Below are 18171 nucleotides of genomic sequence, written 5' to 3'. Positions count from 1 at the left end.
TCCTTTCAGTGTTAACTGCCAGTAACCTGGGGTCTATTGCAGACCCCCTAGGAACATCCGTGTGGTGGTTGGTATTGGTGCATGGTTGGGAGAGATTATTCAACAACGGCGTTCGTAATTGAGGCATCGTCTGGAGGAGGTCGTGTACCTTCACAGGCACCTCCAGTTTTAAAATTTGATTTAGTATAGCCTCCTTCGCCTTCGGTCGGCTGGAAGTACCTGTCGTACCCTTCACCTTCACCCTCTCTCGTATCTCTTTCTTAATTTCTTCCTGTGCTTCCCGTACCCTTTGCTTTTGCGTCTCCGAGTCTGGGCACGTTGCTTGTCTAGCTTGGGCGTGGGTTACGGCCAGCACTTCCTCTTCTTTGGTTTCCTCGATATTGATCAAGTTGACGCTGGACTTTGGGCAGGTGGCATCTTCGTGGTCTCCCAGTCCGCACCATTTGCACAAATATTGTGTGGCCTCTCCCTTTGGGCAGTCTCGGGCGAAGTTCCCCCACTGGCTGCACTCTTTGCATTGTATCATCGGTCGGCCTTTGGAGTCGTATTGGATCCGACTCCTTGTATTGTTATTGTTGTTATTGTTGTTTCGTCCTCCCCACCGGTTATCTCGGTAGCCTCTCGATGTTGCATTGTTGTTCGCCTGGGAGCTGCCGGTACCGCTCGATGTAGTTGGTTGTTCCTGCATAAGCAATACTTGTTGGTTTCGTGTTTTCATGTTGTAGGGGCATTCCCTGGTGGGATGCCCCATCAACTGGCATATATCACAATAGGCCGCCTTATTTGGGCAGGAGCCTTTCGTGTGGCCGTCCGTCTTACATTTCGTGCACCAAACCTCCCCTTCGTCGGTCTTGCTCGGGCCTCCCTTCATAACCTTCATCTCTTTCATCATCCTCAACATGTCCTTTTGCAGGGCTTGCACCTTTTTGCCAGACTCGCCATCGCTACTGCTTCCCTTGGAAGAGTCATCATCCTCGGACGAGCTATCCTTCTTTTTCTTCTTGGATGTCTTGGTCTCGCTCTCGAGATCCATCGCTCTATTATATGCATCTTCGTACGAGGTTGGTGGAACAATTTTCATCTTCTTCCGGAGGGAGTGTTTCAGTCCCTCCACGAACCATCTCTTTTTCAACCCATCCGTTGGTTGACTCTCCATTTTCCCCAACAGTTCCTTGAGCTGCCGACTATAGGCTCGGACCGTCTCGTTCTTGTTCTGCTTTGTGCCATAGATTTCGGCTACTATTTCATTGTCGTCTCGGAGGAGGTGGAACTCTATCTCGAACTCCTTCAGGTTGGGCCATGTGCCGATTTTGGCCTTATTTGTATTGGAGTACCAGTCGATGGCCACTCCCCTTAAGGTTGCTGGAAATTGTGTTAACCCATTCGTCCTGGTCGGTAACATCGTTCGCTGACCATATGGTTTCGCAAGTGCGGCAATGGCGGATGGGAGCTTCCTTCCCGTCGCCGTTGAACTTCGACAGCTTCTGTTTACTGGCCATTGATGGGGGTCGTGTCGCCTGTCGTGCACCTGCACCACTCCCACCTGCGTCGGTGGTGTTTGCTGTTTGAGTGACTGGGGGTACGGTGGTTTGTACCCGCGTGCTTGGTGTGATGGGTCCCGAGAGGGGGTCCTGCTTGTCGTGTGCCTGTGCCTCCTTCGCACCTACGGTCGTACGGTTGCCCTCCCCTTTGTTCTCACCCTCATCGTCTGTTCGCTCCCTTCGGTGGTCCTTCGTGTGTGGTGTAAGGGATAAATTCCTGAACTGATCCCGGGTCTCTTTGACCAGATTTCTTCGTAGCCTTGTTTCCTCCAAAAATTCTTCGTAGCTTCTCACCCTACGGTGTTCTGGCGACACATAGAAATCTCCCTCGGCTTATGCTCCTGCACCCTCCGTGACACCTCCTTGGTTCCCTTCGGGCAACCCTTCGGCAGGTCGTCCTTCGGCAAGTTGCCTCAGCCTCCGTCTACGTTCTGCTTGTTCCAGAATCAAGGCTCTCTGTGCGGCCTCCCACTCCTCACTTTGTGCCTTTTTATTTCTATCCTTATTTAATAAGTTGGGCATTAATTCCCGTACATAATGTAGGAGTGTTCTTTATTCTGCCCCTGAGGCTCAAGGTTCAAGTTTCCCGTCGTCACTTGCCATTATGCTCCTCTTCCCAGTGACGGCTGTTTTCTTCGTACTCCCGGAGGACCTATTGGCGTCGCTCCTCACGCTAGGTTTCCTCCCTTCGGTGCTAGTGGGCAGGGGTTGCTTGTGCTAGGAGACGTGGGAGTTGGTGCAACAACCTATTTGCCACCGGATTGACGTTGAGAGCGTCCTATACTACACCCTCGGGTACCTATTCCTATGTAGCCTCCCCTTGTATGAAAGTCTCTATAGCCGCTTGGAACTGGATCATGAAGTCGTCTGTCAATGCGTTCTCCCCTTCGTAAAGTTCTCTTAGTCGGCTATCATCCCCCTCGATGCTATTGCCAATGGGCTAGCCCATTATCCTCCGTAGGCCATTCACGCTCCGTGGCTACCCAGATTCAGACAGCAACGGCACCAGATGTTTACCCTGTGGGGTGTGTTATTAATATTGCATATCAACAGTCAGATGATAACGATAGGATAGAGTAGTAACCAGAAACTTAGAGCAATGCTTTCATTAATGCCAAAATGTCTAGTACAATAATAATTCTCTGCCTTCGTGTCTCCAACAAGAAGTACAAGATCATATATAAAGACATGGTCGAGGGTTGCGGTTACCACCCGTGGGGAACCGTCGTGCAACGGACAACTACCCTCGACGACACTAACATACTTAACCAACGTAGCTTAACAAGTAGTACAAAGCCCATTTTACGACCAACAAAGTTGTGACTATTCATCCCACCATAAGGGATGTAAAAGGGAGAAGGGATTATTGGTGAAAGCATCAAGAAATATAATAGAAAGGAGAAATGGAATAAGAGAAAGAAGGCAATCGATCAAGGAAGAGACTTTCAGTTTCATAATTAATAAAACTAGTCAGCAAACTTATATACTGTTCAAGTATTTGGTATGATGTATAATGCATAGAACTCTGATCTTGCTGACTTGTTATCTGGTCTTCCACTTGATAGTATGTAGGAATGATAAGCATTAAGCAGTTAACATATTGTTGCTAATATATATTTATATGATATTTATGCATAATAAATTATATATATATTAAAGACTTTTTAATAATCTAGCCAGCGAACCGTCTCATTATAGAGGGTAGAATGGAATACATAATAAGGGATGCAAGTAGCACATAAGCTCCATTCAAGTATGCAAACCTTGGGTGGGACCGGGAGGCTGAATGGTGGGTGTCATTCTGTGCTCTTGGGCTTGATGGAAAGGAAGAAGCTCAAGGCACCTTATATGATTTCCAAAGGAACTCCGTAATGGGGATAGGTTGTTAGGGGAAGTATTATCGAATACCCCATGCACATTATGTAATTTACAATGATGATTAGGATTCTCTTTATAATATTGTTAATTATATGCTTCCTTATCTCTCATAATGATAACTAACTTGGTTGTAGGGTCTAAATCAAGATTTAAAGTTGGTAATTTTGCATTCCTTAAATATACCTCATTCCTTATTTACTTAATTGATGATTTAAGGGCCAAATCTAGGGTATTCCCAAAAGGGGACATTACAATTGGTATCAGAGCTTTGATCCTGCCAGCCTGCAGGGTGAAGATAAATCAATGGATGTATTTGTGTCTATGCTTCCTGTTTTGCATACAATTATGTGTATGCTCCGCGTCATTATGTGTATGCTCCGTGTTTGGCTCATACCTGATGTGTTTCCAGCATGTTTTCTAGTTTTAGTTGATCTCGAAAATGAGAGTAACGAGAGTGAACCAAAAGAGATATGAATTTATTTAGAAAAGAACATTTCATTACAGATGTGTGTCATTCTTCTAATCCTCATCTTAATATATAAGTTCTTGCTTTAATGTTAAGAGATATCTATGACATTACGCAAATGAAGGATCTAAAGTTTACAAATCTCCAAGGGTTTGTTTAGTGACCCTCGCATTGAAAAGATTTGGTTAATGAGATTAAAACTGTCATTGGTTGAGGGCATGCAATCTTGGGAAGGGCGGACTGTCATGCCCCCGCCGAAATAGATTACAGCTTGTATAACAATTAGATCACAGCCTTTATCTCAGTCAATTACAGTCGCTAAGGCTCAAAGGAATAAAACAATGATTCTATTAAGGGTCTCTTAATATACTAAGATGACAATGATCAAACATAAAAATGAATCTGGAATATGGGAAATCGTGGGTAATTCTCGTGCCTCCAGCAATTTCTCTAAACACCAAAATACAATTATAATAATAATAAAATATTAACAGCAGCGATCCTTTATTAATCAAAACTAATTGGTAATAATTCATAAAATGGGTGGATAGACATGTAGTGCTTGGTTTATGAAGGGTACATCCTTTGAAAGGGGTGTAATAATTATAAAAGTTGTGACTATTCATCCCACCATAAGGGATATAAAAGGGAGAAGGGATTACTGGTGAGGGAATCAAGAAATAGAATAAAAAGGAGAACGGGAATAAGAGAAAGAAGGCAATCGATCAAGGAAGAGACTTTCCATTTCATAATTATTAAAACTAGTCAGCAGACTTATATCCCGTTCAAGTATTTGATATGATGCATAATGCATAGAACTCAGATCTTGCTGACTTGTTATCTGACCTTCCACTTTTTAGTATGTAGGAATGATAAGCAGTTAACATATTGTTGCTAATATATATTTATATGGTATTTATACATAATAGATTATATATAAATTAAAGACTCTTTAATAAGCCAACGAACTGTCTCATTATGGAGGGTAGAATGGAATACATAACAAGGGATGCAAGTCGCACATAAGTTCCATTCAAGTATGCCAACCCCGAGTGGGGCCTCAAGGGATGCAAGTAGCACATAAGTTCCATTCAAGTATGCCAACCCCGAGTGGGGAGAGGAGGCCGAATGGCGGGTGTCATTTCGTGCTTTTGGGCTTGGTGGAAAGGAATAAGCTTGAGGCGCCTTATATGATTTCCCAAGGAACTCCTAACGGGGATAGGTTGTTAGGGAAAGTATTATTGAATCCCACAATCACATTATGTAATTTACAATGATGATTAGGATTCTCTTTATAATGTTGTTGATTATATGTTTCGTCATCTTTCATAATGATAACTAACTTGGTTGTAGGGTCTAAATCAAGATTTATAGTTGGTAATTTTGTATTCTTTAAATATACCTCATTCCTTATTTACTTAAATTGATGATTCTAGCAATCCCAAAAGGGGACATTACAATAATTATTGTTCAATATTAAAATAATACAATTAGTAATCATTAATGAGCACCCTATGTTTCATCAGTAAGACCAAAGTCATCGTCATCATTAACATTAGATGATGCAAGTAGATTAGGAGAACCACATGGAACCCCAATGTAGCTTGGATTAAAAGTATGCTGACTTCTCAATTCTTTAAAAAATGAAGATTGTGCAACAAAAGAAAAATCCAAGTTAGTTTTCTTTGTTTCTACATCCCACAAATTTGTTGCCCCTTCCTTGTATTCATCATCTTTGTGAGTAAGAAGGCGCAAGTTGGAATGCATGTAAACAAGTTCCTCTACTTTAGTTGATACTAATTGATTGTGCTTCATTGAGTTTATGGAGTAGGATTCCAATTCCTCAAATGAAAAACTAGCAACCTATCGAAGCAAAGGGAGTTCTTGTTAGAGTTAAATTAATAAATTGTAATCAAACTTAAAGTTTGAAAATAGTGATTTTTAAAATGAAAAAAATCAAATCTAGAGAGTGGGTAGAAATTCATAAACTTGCAAGAAAAATTTGATTGCAAGAGCTTGGAAGTAGCAATTTATGGTCATTGAGGTACCAGCAAGAATGAACATCCTTCCTATCCTTGTCACAAAGAGTGGAAACACTTTTGACCTACGGAGGTTGCAAAATCAACAAACTCACCTATAACGACATCTTCCATATCAAGATCAAGGAAGAGTTTAGTAAATGCTTTCCTAAACCTTTTGCTAACTTTTGGATCATGATCATCAAATATAGGGTACTTCTAGTAATAAACATTGCTAAATGAAGAGGGTAGCGGAGATGGTAGCGGGTTGCAGAAAGATGGTGGTACGCAGGTAACCTTGGTGGCGGAATAAATCTATTAAGAGAATCAAGATTAGCTGGAGCGAAGATGGTGGTACTGAAGGTGATGGAGATGGAAGGAATGATCCAGGACAGATAGCTGGTTTTCCACCCTTTGCTGGAGTTGTCACGGGAGCAAGAATAGAGAGCAAGGCTCCTTTTTCTTGTGACCCACTGCCTCAGTTGGACCCATATAAGAAGTTGACTTCTAACAATGGTTTGAACTTTCCCTAGGGGGATTCGTGTGTTGCCAGGGGCCCTGTTAACAATGCACAAGATGGTTTCGCCTTGGGGCCCAGTGTCGGTGACTTTGTTTCCGACAGAAACCCTCAAAATAATTCAAATTTGAAATTTGAGCGGGAAAGAGGTTGGGGAAAGAAAATCTTGGGTTTCTCTTTTTGGAGTTAAACCAAATGGTAAATCCTCATTTCCACCTGTAAAGGTTTCCTCAGACCCCAACAGTGGTTGTGTTTCAATATTGGTCCTAGACCCGATGAGCGACGACAACATTTCCCTGATGGCTTTATCTCTGGTGGGGAAGTTTATGGGTCCAAGGCCAAATATCGAAGCTGTTAGAGAGTTTGTGAGGAAGAAATGGCGCTTGAAAGGGCAAGTGGAGGTTGTTGCTTTGCCTAAAGGTTTCTTCTCCTTCTCATTTTCATACAAAGAAGATATTTCGGCCGTTCGCTGTGGAGGGCCTTGGGTTATTGGCAAGTCATCGTTGGCTTTAAAAAAATGGGCTCCTAATGGTCTTGACTCTGGAAATTTCTATGAAGCTGTCCCGGTCTGGGTAAGGCTTCTTGGGCTCCCCATGGAATTTTGGGATAAAGATGTGTTTAGAGGAATCGCAAGCTCTTTTGGGGAGCTATTATCGATAGATCAAGTGACTGCTGCTAGGAAGAGGTTGGTCTTCGCCAGGATTTGTGTAAGTATTGTTCAATCCACTAATCTCCCCTTGATTGAGATTCTCTCTAAGCTTGGGAAATGGATTCAACCGATTGAATTCGAGACTCTTCCTTTTGTTTGTTTCAACTGTAAAAAATCGAGTCATTGGGCAAAAAAATGTCCAAAGACTCCAAACAATGCTATGAAACCAAAAGGCAAGGCAAAAAAAGTCTGGAAAGCTAAGAGTGATCCTCCAGAAAGAAAAACCCCTAAGGATACTCATGGTACCAAGGAAGTGTTGGTTGGAAATAGCTCTACCCTTGATGGCGGGGGGCATCCAATGGAGGCAGATAGAAATGCCCATCTTGAAGGAAAATATTGTGATGTGATCTCTTGTGAAAAAGGGGAAAAGAACGGTAGTGATTCATTTCAGAATGAAGATAAGGTTCCTAGTCCTGTTGAAAAAAAGAACATAGAAAACAAACTTTCCATGAGGCGATCTCTGATTTGCCTATCCTGTCTTCGGAGGAAGCTTTGAATAGTCTGAGTGAGAATGTGTCTCACGACTCAAATGAAACTGTCAACTGTGTCAAATCTACATTCACTCATGATGGTCAGGATGTATTGGGGAATGTTGTTCATCCTACCTCTGAGGAGCACATCCAGAGTTCAATGCCGGAAAAGGAAATAGATGGGAAGTCTAAAGAGAGAAATTATGATTCGGGCAAAGAGAACTTGAGTGTGGAAGAAACAAATTACGAAGAGGATAGTGGGTTCACTACAGTCGTCAAGAAGAAAAGGAATAAGAAAACGCCAGCTCCTGGTATGACCACTAGGAACAAAACTAGAGCTGATGTGGGGCCAAGAGGAAGTGTTGGGAGAAAATATTCAAGATGGCATAGAGAGCAAGATAGTAGCCAAGACATTGCAGATGGGATACAACACACTATCCCTGAGATTTGTAAGAACCTAACTCTAGGTAAGCAATGGAGATAATGTCATGGAATATGCAAGGGCTAAATAGCTCTCATAAACAAGAAATTTTGCGTAATCTAATCAGAGATCACAAACCAAATATTGTTCTAGTCCAAGATTAAAAAATGGCAAAAGATAGTGGAAAGATTAAAGTTTTTCATCTCTAATGGTGTTCATGGTAACAACTCTAAGGGGGCTTTTGGAGGAATTGCCTCGTTCTGGAATCTTAATATTATTAGTGGTATCCTTGTTTGGGAAGATTCTAATCATGTTGCTACGAAATTTCATCATGTCAGAGATAATTTTAGTTGGATTCTGTCAAATATCTATGCCCCAAATTGTAAATTTGCAAGAAGAAAATTTTGGAAGTCTTTAGCTGAATTTAGAGCCAAATACCCTAATGAAAACTGGATTGTTATGGGTGATTTCAACACCCCGATAAATGATTCAGAAAAATTTGGTGGATCCCAAGTGCAGTTGGATAGTAAATTGGACCTCTTTGAGTTTATAAACAACCATGGCCTGATTGACATGGATCTTAAAGGCACCTCCTTCACCTCGACGAACCGAAGAGTTGGTAGGGATCTTATACAGGTCAAACTTGATCGAGCTCTACTTTCTAATGATTGGTTGTGTAATTATTTGTGTTCTCTTTCAGCGCTTTGAAGAATTGGTTCTGACCACTATCAAATCAGTTTTGTTGCTGACTCCTTTTCAAAGAAAAGAAATTTCCTGTTTAGATTTGAGAACATGTGGCTTTCTCATCCTTCTCTTCATGATAAAGTTAAACAGTGGTGGAATATTGGAATCAATGGTTCTGCCATGTTTAGAGTTGCGAAGAAGCTCAGAGAGGTAAAGAAGAATATCAAAAAATGGAACAAGGATTCTTTTGGGCACATATTCATCAATAAGATTGCTATCCAGATGGAGTTGAAAGAGATCTAAGACAAAATCCAGGAAGAAGGTTATAAGGATGGTTATCTAGCCAGAGAAAATGACGTTCTTTCCAAATACCATGACATTATTACCAAGGAAGACGAGTTTTGGAAGCAAAGGTCGAGAGTTACTTGGCTAGCTTCTAGTGATAGGAATACCAAGTTTTTCCACCTCTCTACTATGAAACATCGGGCATCCAATAGAATTAATACATTTTGAGAAACGACATCAAGTTTGAGTCTGAGGAAGAGATTAGATATGAAGCGGTTCAATACTTTAGTGAGCTATTATCTGCTGATCTGAGATTGAATCCTCATGCTCAACAGTGCCTCATTGATGCCATTCCGTGCATCCTTAATGAAGAACATAATAAAATGCTTTCGTCTATTCTTTCTAGCCAAGAAATTAAAAAAGTTGTCTTTTCTTTTGAAGGCAATAAGGCTCTCAGTCTCGATGGTTTCCCAATGTTTTTTCAGAATTTTTGGGACATTGTTGCTGATGATGTTTGTAATGCTATGAAGGAGTTTTTTGGAGCTAGGATAATTTTAAAAGAGATTAATGCTACTTTCATCCTTCTTATCCCCAAAATTCTTGCAGCTGATTCTTTTGATGCCTTCCGTCCCATCAGCCTTTGTAACTCCTTTTACAAGATTATTTCTAAAGTTCTCACTTCCAGGCTGTTGACTGCTTTTCCTCTTATCATTTCATCCCAACAAACTGGCTTTGTCCCTGGGAGACAAATCCTTGATTTGATTGTAATGGTGCATGAAAATATTCACTCCCTGGTGGAATCTAGAAAATAGGGCTTTTTGCTAAAGCTTGATTTATCCAAAGCATATGATAGAGCGGACTGGAATTTCCTTCTCAAGGTTTTGGCGGCTTTTGGTTTTGATAACAAGGTCTTGGAACTTATCTGGCAATTGATTTCTACAACTAATACTACAATTCTGGTTAATGGTTCGCCTTCTCATTTCTTCCAATCCTCTAGGGGGATAAGACAGGGGGACCCCATATCCTCGGTCCTCTTCACCATAATGGCTGAAAGTCTTGGTAGGTACTTGCAAAAGATGGTTAGAGATGGTTGTTTAAAGGGGCTCCACCCTTCATCTGATACTACTATTTGTTCTTATCAACAGTTTGTTGACAATACAATTCTCCTAGGAACTTCGGCAATTGGAGAGGCCAAAACTTTAAAAAAGGTTCTCATTACTTATGAAGAAGCGTCAGGGCAGTTTATTAATGGAGGTAAATGTTCTCTCTTTTTCCTCAATACTCCAGCTAAAAGACAACAAAGAATAGCTAATATCCTGGGGTGCTGTATTGGTGATTTCCCTTCAATTTACCTTGGTCTTCCTTTTGGAACTTTGCTGCCAAACTCTTTTTGGCTGTCTCTTGTGGATAGATTTTATAAGAAGCTTGCTGGCTGGGAAGGTGCTCTTCTCAGTTAGGTTGGGAAAATTCAATTATTGAAGTCTACTTTGTAGAACCTCCCTGTCTATGCTCTGAGTCTCTTCAGAATTCCAACTAAATTTGTTGATTTAATTGATGGCATTCAAAAGAGGTTCCTGTGGTCCGGTGTTGAGAATAGAAAGAGAATTCCTTTGATAACCTGGAATGAGGTGTGTAAGCCTAAGAAGTTAGGAGGCCTTGGATTACGGGACATAATATCTTTTAATGAGGCATTGCTTGCGAAGCAGGTGTGGTGAATTTTCTCTAATAGAATGGAATGGAATTTGATATTGCATAGTAAATACTTGCGTCAAGTTACCTCTTTCAAGGATTTCATCACCTCAGATTGTTTGCCTCGAGGATCCTATCTCTGGAACAACATTATTAAAGTCAAAAGTCTTCTTGCTAAAGGTGTTGGATGGAAGTTGGGTAATGGTTCTAGTATTAACTTCTGGGAGGACTCTTGGATTGGAAATGAGCCTCTTAGTCTTAATGCTTCTTTCAATCCCTTCAGAGATGATTGCATTAGAAGATTTGGCCACATGGTTGCGGATTATTGGAGGAATGGTCGCTGGGTTAATCTGGTCCAGATTAGTTCGGAGTTACGCCCTCTTCAAATTCTTTTGAATTCGGTTTGTGTGGACCAGTCAGAGGACATGATGGTGTGGAAAGCTGAACCTACTGGTTTGTATTCGGTTTCCTCTACTTTTGCGCTTCTCTCTCTTAATCATAATTCCTCTAGCCTTGTTTGGGCCAAGGCCTGGATTAAAAATCTTATCCCAAAAGTTAATATCTTCACCTGGATTCTTCTCCAAAACAAGATCCTTACCACTAACAATTTATGCAAAGGGGGTTTTTGTCTTCCCAACATTTGTCTTCTTTGTATGGCCAATGCAGAGTCTGTTTCCTATCTTTTTATTGGGTGCCCCTTTGCTTAAGAAATTTGGGGGAGAATTCTTCAACTCTGGAATCTTTGTTGGGTTTTTCCTTTATGCCGGATTTGTTCCTTCAATGGAGAGCTCCTAGTCAAAATTAAGTAATCAAAAGACTGGCTTTATGCCCTTCCTCATCTTGTCTGGTGTATATGGAAAGAAAGAAACAACAGGATCTTTAGAGACTCGGCCTTATCTGCTGAGATTGTTTTCCACAAAATCTACAGAGCTGTGAAGGAAAACTTCAATTGTCTTAACAGTTTCCGGTCGACAAATGAGGTTCAAAGTTGCACTGACTATGATTATAGGATTGCAAAGGCTTGGAAAATTTAGTTGGATATTGCTAGAGTCTTCAAGCCTATCAGAAAAACCCGTGATGGAACTTGTTGGCATGTGCCTCCTTCGGGTTGGGTTAAATTAATTTTGATGGGGCGGCGAAGGGAAATTCGGGTCTAGCTAGGTGATTAGGGATTGTAATGGCACTTGAATTTTGGCAGTGGCGCTCCCCTTAGGTAGCTAGATAAACCACGTTGCCAAAGCCATTGGCACCTACCAGGCTCTCTTGCTTGCTAAACAGATTAATTGTACTAAGGTGTGGATTGAAGGGGATTCTAGAAACATTATTCAGTGTCTCAAAAAAGAAGTTAATCCCTCATGGATTATTGCTAGCTGGATTGGCTTATCCCATAAAATAATTGACTCTCTCGAAAGTTGTCACATCTCCCACATATATAGGGAAAGTAATAAAGTTGTGGACTACTTCGTCAACTTTGGAGTTCAAGCTTATGATAAAATTATATAGCGAAAAGGGGACCGTTTGGACGATGAAGGGAGGGGATTATTAAGGCTGGATAGCCTAACCAGTAGGGAAGTTATTTTGCCATGATTGATTTTGCCATGAGTGTTTTTCGAGCTTCTTGTGTTATGAACATGTCATGGGCACCCCGCATTAATTTTCATTCTAAGGCTTCTCTTCGCACGTATTCTAGGTGCGCTTGGAGTTCCTTTGTGCTCTCTTCCAGTTTGGGGCTGTTTTAGGTTTGAGGAATTCCAGAGTATCTGTCAATTACAAAATTTTCCCTCTCTTTGAGCACAATGATTATCACAAAATGGGCGGGGATTTGAAACGTGTGGAGCTGATGGACTGCACTGAGTTGAAAAACAACAAAACCATCTGGCACATTTTGGAGAAGGGTGGTTTTACCATTTATGTTGAAAAATTGCATGGCGTCAAAGCCAAGGCGACGAAACAGTTTGTCAAAAATTACAACAATGGGTCGGATGCCCTTTTTGGAAGGGAAATTGCTGTTAATGAAGACCTTATTGCAGAAGTTACTAGTCTTTCCACTGATGGGGCGAAGTTTTATAAAGATCAAATTTTTTTTGAAAAGGCGGTCAAGCTCTTCCCAAAAGAGGAGAAGGAGAAGAAAGATTTGGTAAGAGATGGGATGACAAGCTACAACACAGCGAAGATAAAGACTATTTGGGGTGATGTCCTGAAAGTGCTCATGGAGTACATTACCCTTGATGGGCGGTTCACAAGAGCTTTCGGTTACCATTTTGCGCTCCTCAATCACTTTCGGCGTAAGGTTAGAATCTCTTTCCCCTTCTTCCATGTGTCCTCATTGAATGATAACATTGTTGAACACAAGAAAGATCTAGTTAAAAACCTTGTTCTACATGAGAGTTTAATTCTTCTAATTTTTGAACATGTTAAGTCTTTACAGCTCATGTCTTCCTCCCCCACTGAGGTTGATCTTGATTCGGATGATACTCAGTCTTTAAGGGATGACTACCATACTAATACTGATGATGATGATTTCTCCCCCAGAGCTTCCCCCCTAAGACCAAGGGTAAAGCCCTTGCTGTGAAAAGCCCCAAATCCAAAAAACCTTGTGGTTCCAGCTCCCCTTCCCCCATCCGGAAACTTCACTTGGGCTCTAAGACTGCTAGTGTTTTGGTTGACTTCACTTGGGCTCTAAGACTGCTAGTGTTTTGGTTGACTTCACTTGGGCTCTAAGCATCCCTCTCCTTCGGTTTCCATTGACTCTCTTCCTGACCATAACATCGAGAGCCGACCGCCTTTTCCGAATGCCCTTGACCCTACTTCGCCTTTGCTCAGTGCTGAGAAAGAGTCTGTATCTGATGTCCTTGCCTTAGCCAGAGATGGGGCGGCGGACACTTTCAAAATCTTCAAGTGGATGTTCCACAAGATCAAAGATATCCAACTAAAACAGAGAGTTGATAGCAGTATTTTGGAGGTAATTAAAGAAAAAGTTAAGAATATGGATAATGTGCATGTTTCTGATGAGAACAGTCCCTGGTTTGAGAAGGAGAAGGCTTCTGTTATCAATTGCCTAAAGACTACCATGGAGGCCTTTGAAAAATTCAAAAAAGACTATGAAGCTAGGATGGCGATCCAGGAAGAACAAAATGGTAAATTTAAGAATTCTATCAAAGCTGTTGTCAAAACTAGTCATGGTGTGATTGGTGCCATGGTTGATAGCTTTAAGAATATGATTAGCAGTCTTGAAGAATAGTTCCAGTTGAAAGATATTGTGGATGTGGACACCAACAATGATCAGGACATCTCCTTGGGCCTCGGCAAAAGAACGAGAGGCACCTTGAAGAGGAAGGCAGTGGGATGTCCTCTTGATTTCCAGAGGTTAAAGAAGATCACCAAGACAATGATTGAGATTGAAAAGGAGATGGCACAGTCAATGAATCTTTTGGACTAGTGCTGGTGCTCTGTTGCCTCTTCGTTGGGTTTGTTGTTCTCTGCTGTGTTTTGGTTTTTGTTGTTTTGGTCTGTCTTTTTGTTTGCCCCCTCTCTGTTTTGAGGCTTATTGTATATCTTATGGGGCAGCATGGTCTTTTGTGGTCTCTTTTTGGCTTAATGCCTTGTTAAGTCTAGACTACTCTTTGCTTTATTATTAAAGGGTTTTGGCCCCTTCAAAACCTGTTTTTACCTTAATCAAAAACTTTTGGATCATGATATGGTGGCACCCTTGTTGGCATTGCAAGGACCTCTTTGTTGTAATATTTAGGAGTCAATGCAAAGGCAAAGAGTTGGAGTGGGGTGGTCATTTTGTTTCACCACTCAACACAAATTAACTGCACCGCTTTAAAGAAAGTTTCTTTAGGATGTTGCTCTTTTGCATTTATGATGGATTTCATCTTCTCAATCATTGAGTTGATGCCATCATAAACCTCTCCCAAGCATGGCTTGTCCACGTTAGTAAAGCAGATCAACTCATAATGAGCTCAGTGAAATTAAGAAGATATTCCATGCGATCCCATCAAGTGTCATCTAGAATCATTTGCTTTACATATATCGCCTTCTCAATGTTGGATTGCCACCATATGGACCATGATTGATGAATGACCATGCCAGAAAGCATCTCTCGCACCTTCATAAGTTGTCTCAAGAAGATTGATTTGGATGCGAATCTAGTTTAGCAACCTATTTGAAAATAAAAAATAAAAATATAAAAATCAAAGAAGCATGCATAGTTAAATTATTATTTTTAACTAAAAAATAAAATTAAAAAATTGCATTGTTTGAATTACCCTCAGTAGCTCTAGTTGTAAGAATGATCTAAAATTGGCTTGTGACATGTGGTTTGTGATTAACATCTGGATATCTTCAGCCTTAGCATAGACTTGTTTGTTCCAATCTAAGAATGATCTAAAATTTGCTTGCGACATGTGGTTTGTAATTAACATTTGGATATCTTCAGCCTTAGCATAGACTTGTTTGTTTCAATCTATTTTTCTACCCAACTTTTGTAGCAAGAGGTTGAGAAATTGCATAGCACAAGTTGTCCAAAATATATGTTTTTGAATAAGTAAAAACAGGTTTTAAGGGACCCGAAACCCGATTACAATCAAAAGATATTCAAGAAGGAAACAAAACAAGACAGCTGCAAAAGACCAGCAAAAAACCCAGGAGCAGAGAAAAGGACAGCAAGAGGCCAGCAAGAAATTGACCCCAAGCCCAGCATTACAAGATAATTAAAAAAATTTCATACCAAAATATATGTTAGAATGGTGTCTCAACCAACATACCAGGTGCTTTGCAATACTTTGCATTGTCCATTATGAATTGGACAACATTTGAGGACCCACTTTTTGTATAAGGATGTCAGCAAAAAATTGTGCAACTTTCACCTACCCCTCACAATTCATGATTTTCAAAAACATTGCCCATTTAAGGCACATTGCAATCACATTAATTTATGACTTATAACTTGCATTCTTCCATCCATTAGAAATGATAGACACGCTTGTTTCTTTTGATGAGGCTTTAATGGGAGCGAATGAAGTTTTTTTTTTTTTGACCTCCTTTAACAATAAGGTAGTACACACCTTTTCATAACCTTGGGCTTGCGTACCCTTTTGGAGTGTCATTTACTTGCAACTGTTTGGTGAACAATATCTCTAGCATCAAATTTAAATGTTCTTTCCAATTGTCCTTTTTCTCTCTTCATATTACTGGGCTTCATTCCAATCCAAAAATGGATGGCATTCAACTACAATATTAGGGACAATACAGAGTATGAGATGGAGAAGCAGGTGGTCTCCATGAGCCCTTTCCTCTTTTTAAAGGTCCCGTTCTATTGAGAAGTCTTCCATTTGTTTCCTCTTTCTCTTTAATATGTTTTGCTGTTTAATAAGCTAGCATTGGTGCACCAAGTTTTTTTGTATAGGCTTTGATTCCCAATCTAGGAATGACACAAATAGGATTTTGCTGAATTGTATGAACTTGTATACTATTGATCACACCCACTGCATATCCAAACATATATCCTGCCTCTTGGAATTTGCCATACCATTTCTACATGTCTAAACAAAGGTGAACTTGAGTCAATTTTGAAGATGGATTTGCTAATGGAGCTAGAATTGGTTGCCATCATAACAATGTAATGATATTCTCTACATGGAGCAGCCCTAGCAAAAAGTTTGAAAAACAAATGAAATTTAAACAACTTACAAAAAGTTTAGAACTTTATGCTTAAGACCTTCAAGTTTCAGATTTTATTTCATGCTGTAATTCAAATTTAATTTTATCCTATAGCTCAATTAATTAATTAAATAAATTATAAAATTGAACTATTTATTTATTTGATCAAAGCCTCTAGGACCACTGTTGTGAGTTTAAGCTGGGCGCAAAGTGTAGGAGAGATAATCCGCTCTTGTTGAGTTGGCCTTCAACCCTCCACCCTCCATTGTTTTGTCAATGAACCTTTTGTACTCACTTGGTGACAATCCTGGCCTTGTGTGATGTCCCTGATTTTGAGCTGAGTTGGCCAGCCCAATATTTTTAATTAAACAAATAAGTAAATTATCAAATAAATAATAAATTAAATTTATTAATAAGTTCAATTATTAAATAAATTGTTCCAGGTTGACCATATTAACTATATTAATATTAATAAATAATTTCTTTTGAAGGCTGACCTGTGCAAATTAGTGTTGTAATTTGCTTGGGTGATGGATTTCTTTTGCTAGTGTCTATATATTTGTGCTATGGGAGTCTTTTCCAGCACCGCAAATTTGGAAGAAATCCGCTCTCAGCAGCACGTATGTCATTTGGGACGAAAAACCCAAAAGACACAAACTGATAGGATGATACTCCTATCTGGCTAATCTGATTATTTCCTCTGCAAGGTCTGAGTGTGAGCTAATCAGTCCATTTGCAGGTTTTGATAAGGAGGATAGGACAGAGTTTATGCACCTACAATATATCAAAGAGCCTGAAATTTTAGTGCAGGCTACAGTGGGACAAGTTTACAGGGAGATAAATCAATATTGCAAGATTGGAGCAGACCAAGGACTGATACCTGTGCCTACACAAGGATACAATCTGTAGAAGGATTGTGCAGATGAATTGGATAAGTCACAAGTAATTTAATTGTGCCACTTTTAAAGCTTCATTAACCTACATCGATCCATTGTCCCAGGGTACCAAGCCAAGCCTCTTGATTAGAGACCATTAAGGAGTGACACATTAAAGTTTTAGTATGAATCTCTTTAATTCCGTTTTAAGGTTTTTGTTTTTTTTATGATGATTGAAACAGAGAATTGATATTCATAAATTCTGCCTCTGTAATTTGAATAGTTTGATTAATACTATTCATGGAACCAACGTGTCTAGGTTGTATGGGTTGATACATATTTATTTTGCATTGACTTTCTTGGTTCATTATTGCTGAAATCTTGTTGTGAACAGTCATTTTGGATTTGCAAATTATTTCCAGAGCTGGTATTACAGTGGTATCAGAGCCACCTTCCTGCCAGCTTATGAGGGTTTGATGATGCAAATCTTTGAAAATAAGAGGCTATCGATCTGATGACATTCTTTCCGCTATTCAAAGTGAAATTGCTAGAAAGACGGGACATAGAATCCCTAAAGGAAGAACGATGATCGAAATAGCCTGCCAAGGAAGTGGCCAGATGTCATGCCAAATATATGAACCTTGGCCCTACCATCTGTCAAGATTTGTCCTTTATTGAGTATTTTGAGCTTCAAACGTATAAACCAAGGAGAATATAATTTGGGGAGAAAACATGTAAGGAGAGTTTTGGATTGGAATGATGAGATCAAAACAGGTACACATTTGAAGCCATCAAAATCTTTGAAGAATATTTAGGGCTTTTTGATCAAATTAGATCTGTATTTTCTTTTAAAGATTATTTGAGATTTTTGGATTGGATAAATCCAAGTGAAAGGGAACTATATGACAACATAAGACGAATAAGAAAGGAAGATGAATATTCCACAACAAGAAG

At 40.0% G+C, this 18171-nt stretch overlaps 1 protein-coding gene across 1 annotated transcript in view; it reads left to right on the top strand.

The window, feature by feature from the left end:
- The window catches only part of LOC131073106 (probable pyridoxal 5'-phosphate synthase subunit PDX2), a 97861-nt gene that overhangs the window by 38282 nt on the left and 41408 nt on the right, over window positions 1-18171 (top strand). The gene's annotated exons all lie outside the window — the stretch shown is intronic.

The sequence above is a fragment of the Cryptomeria japonica genome, chromosome 7 (assembly GCF_030272615.1).
Source record: "Cryptomeria japonica chromosome 7, Sugi_1.0, whole genome shotgun sequence".
Taxonomy (NCBI): Eukaryota; Viridiplantae; Streptophyta; class Pinopsida; order Cupressales; family Cupressaceae; genus Cryptomeria; species Cryptomeria japonica.
This window is presented reverse-complemented; position numbering and strand designations above follow the sequence as displayed.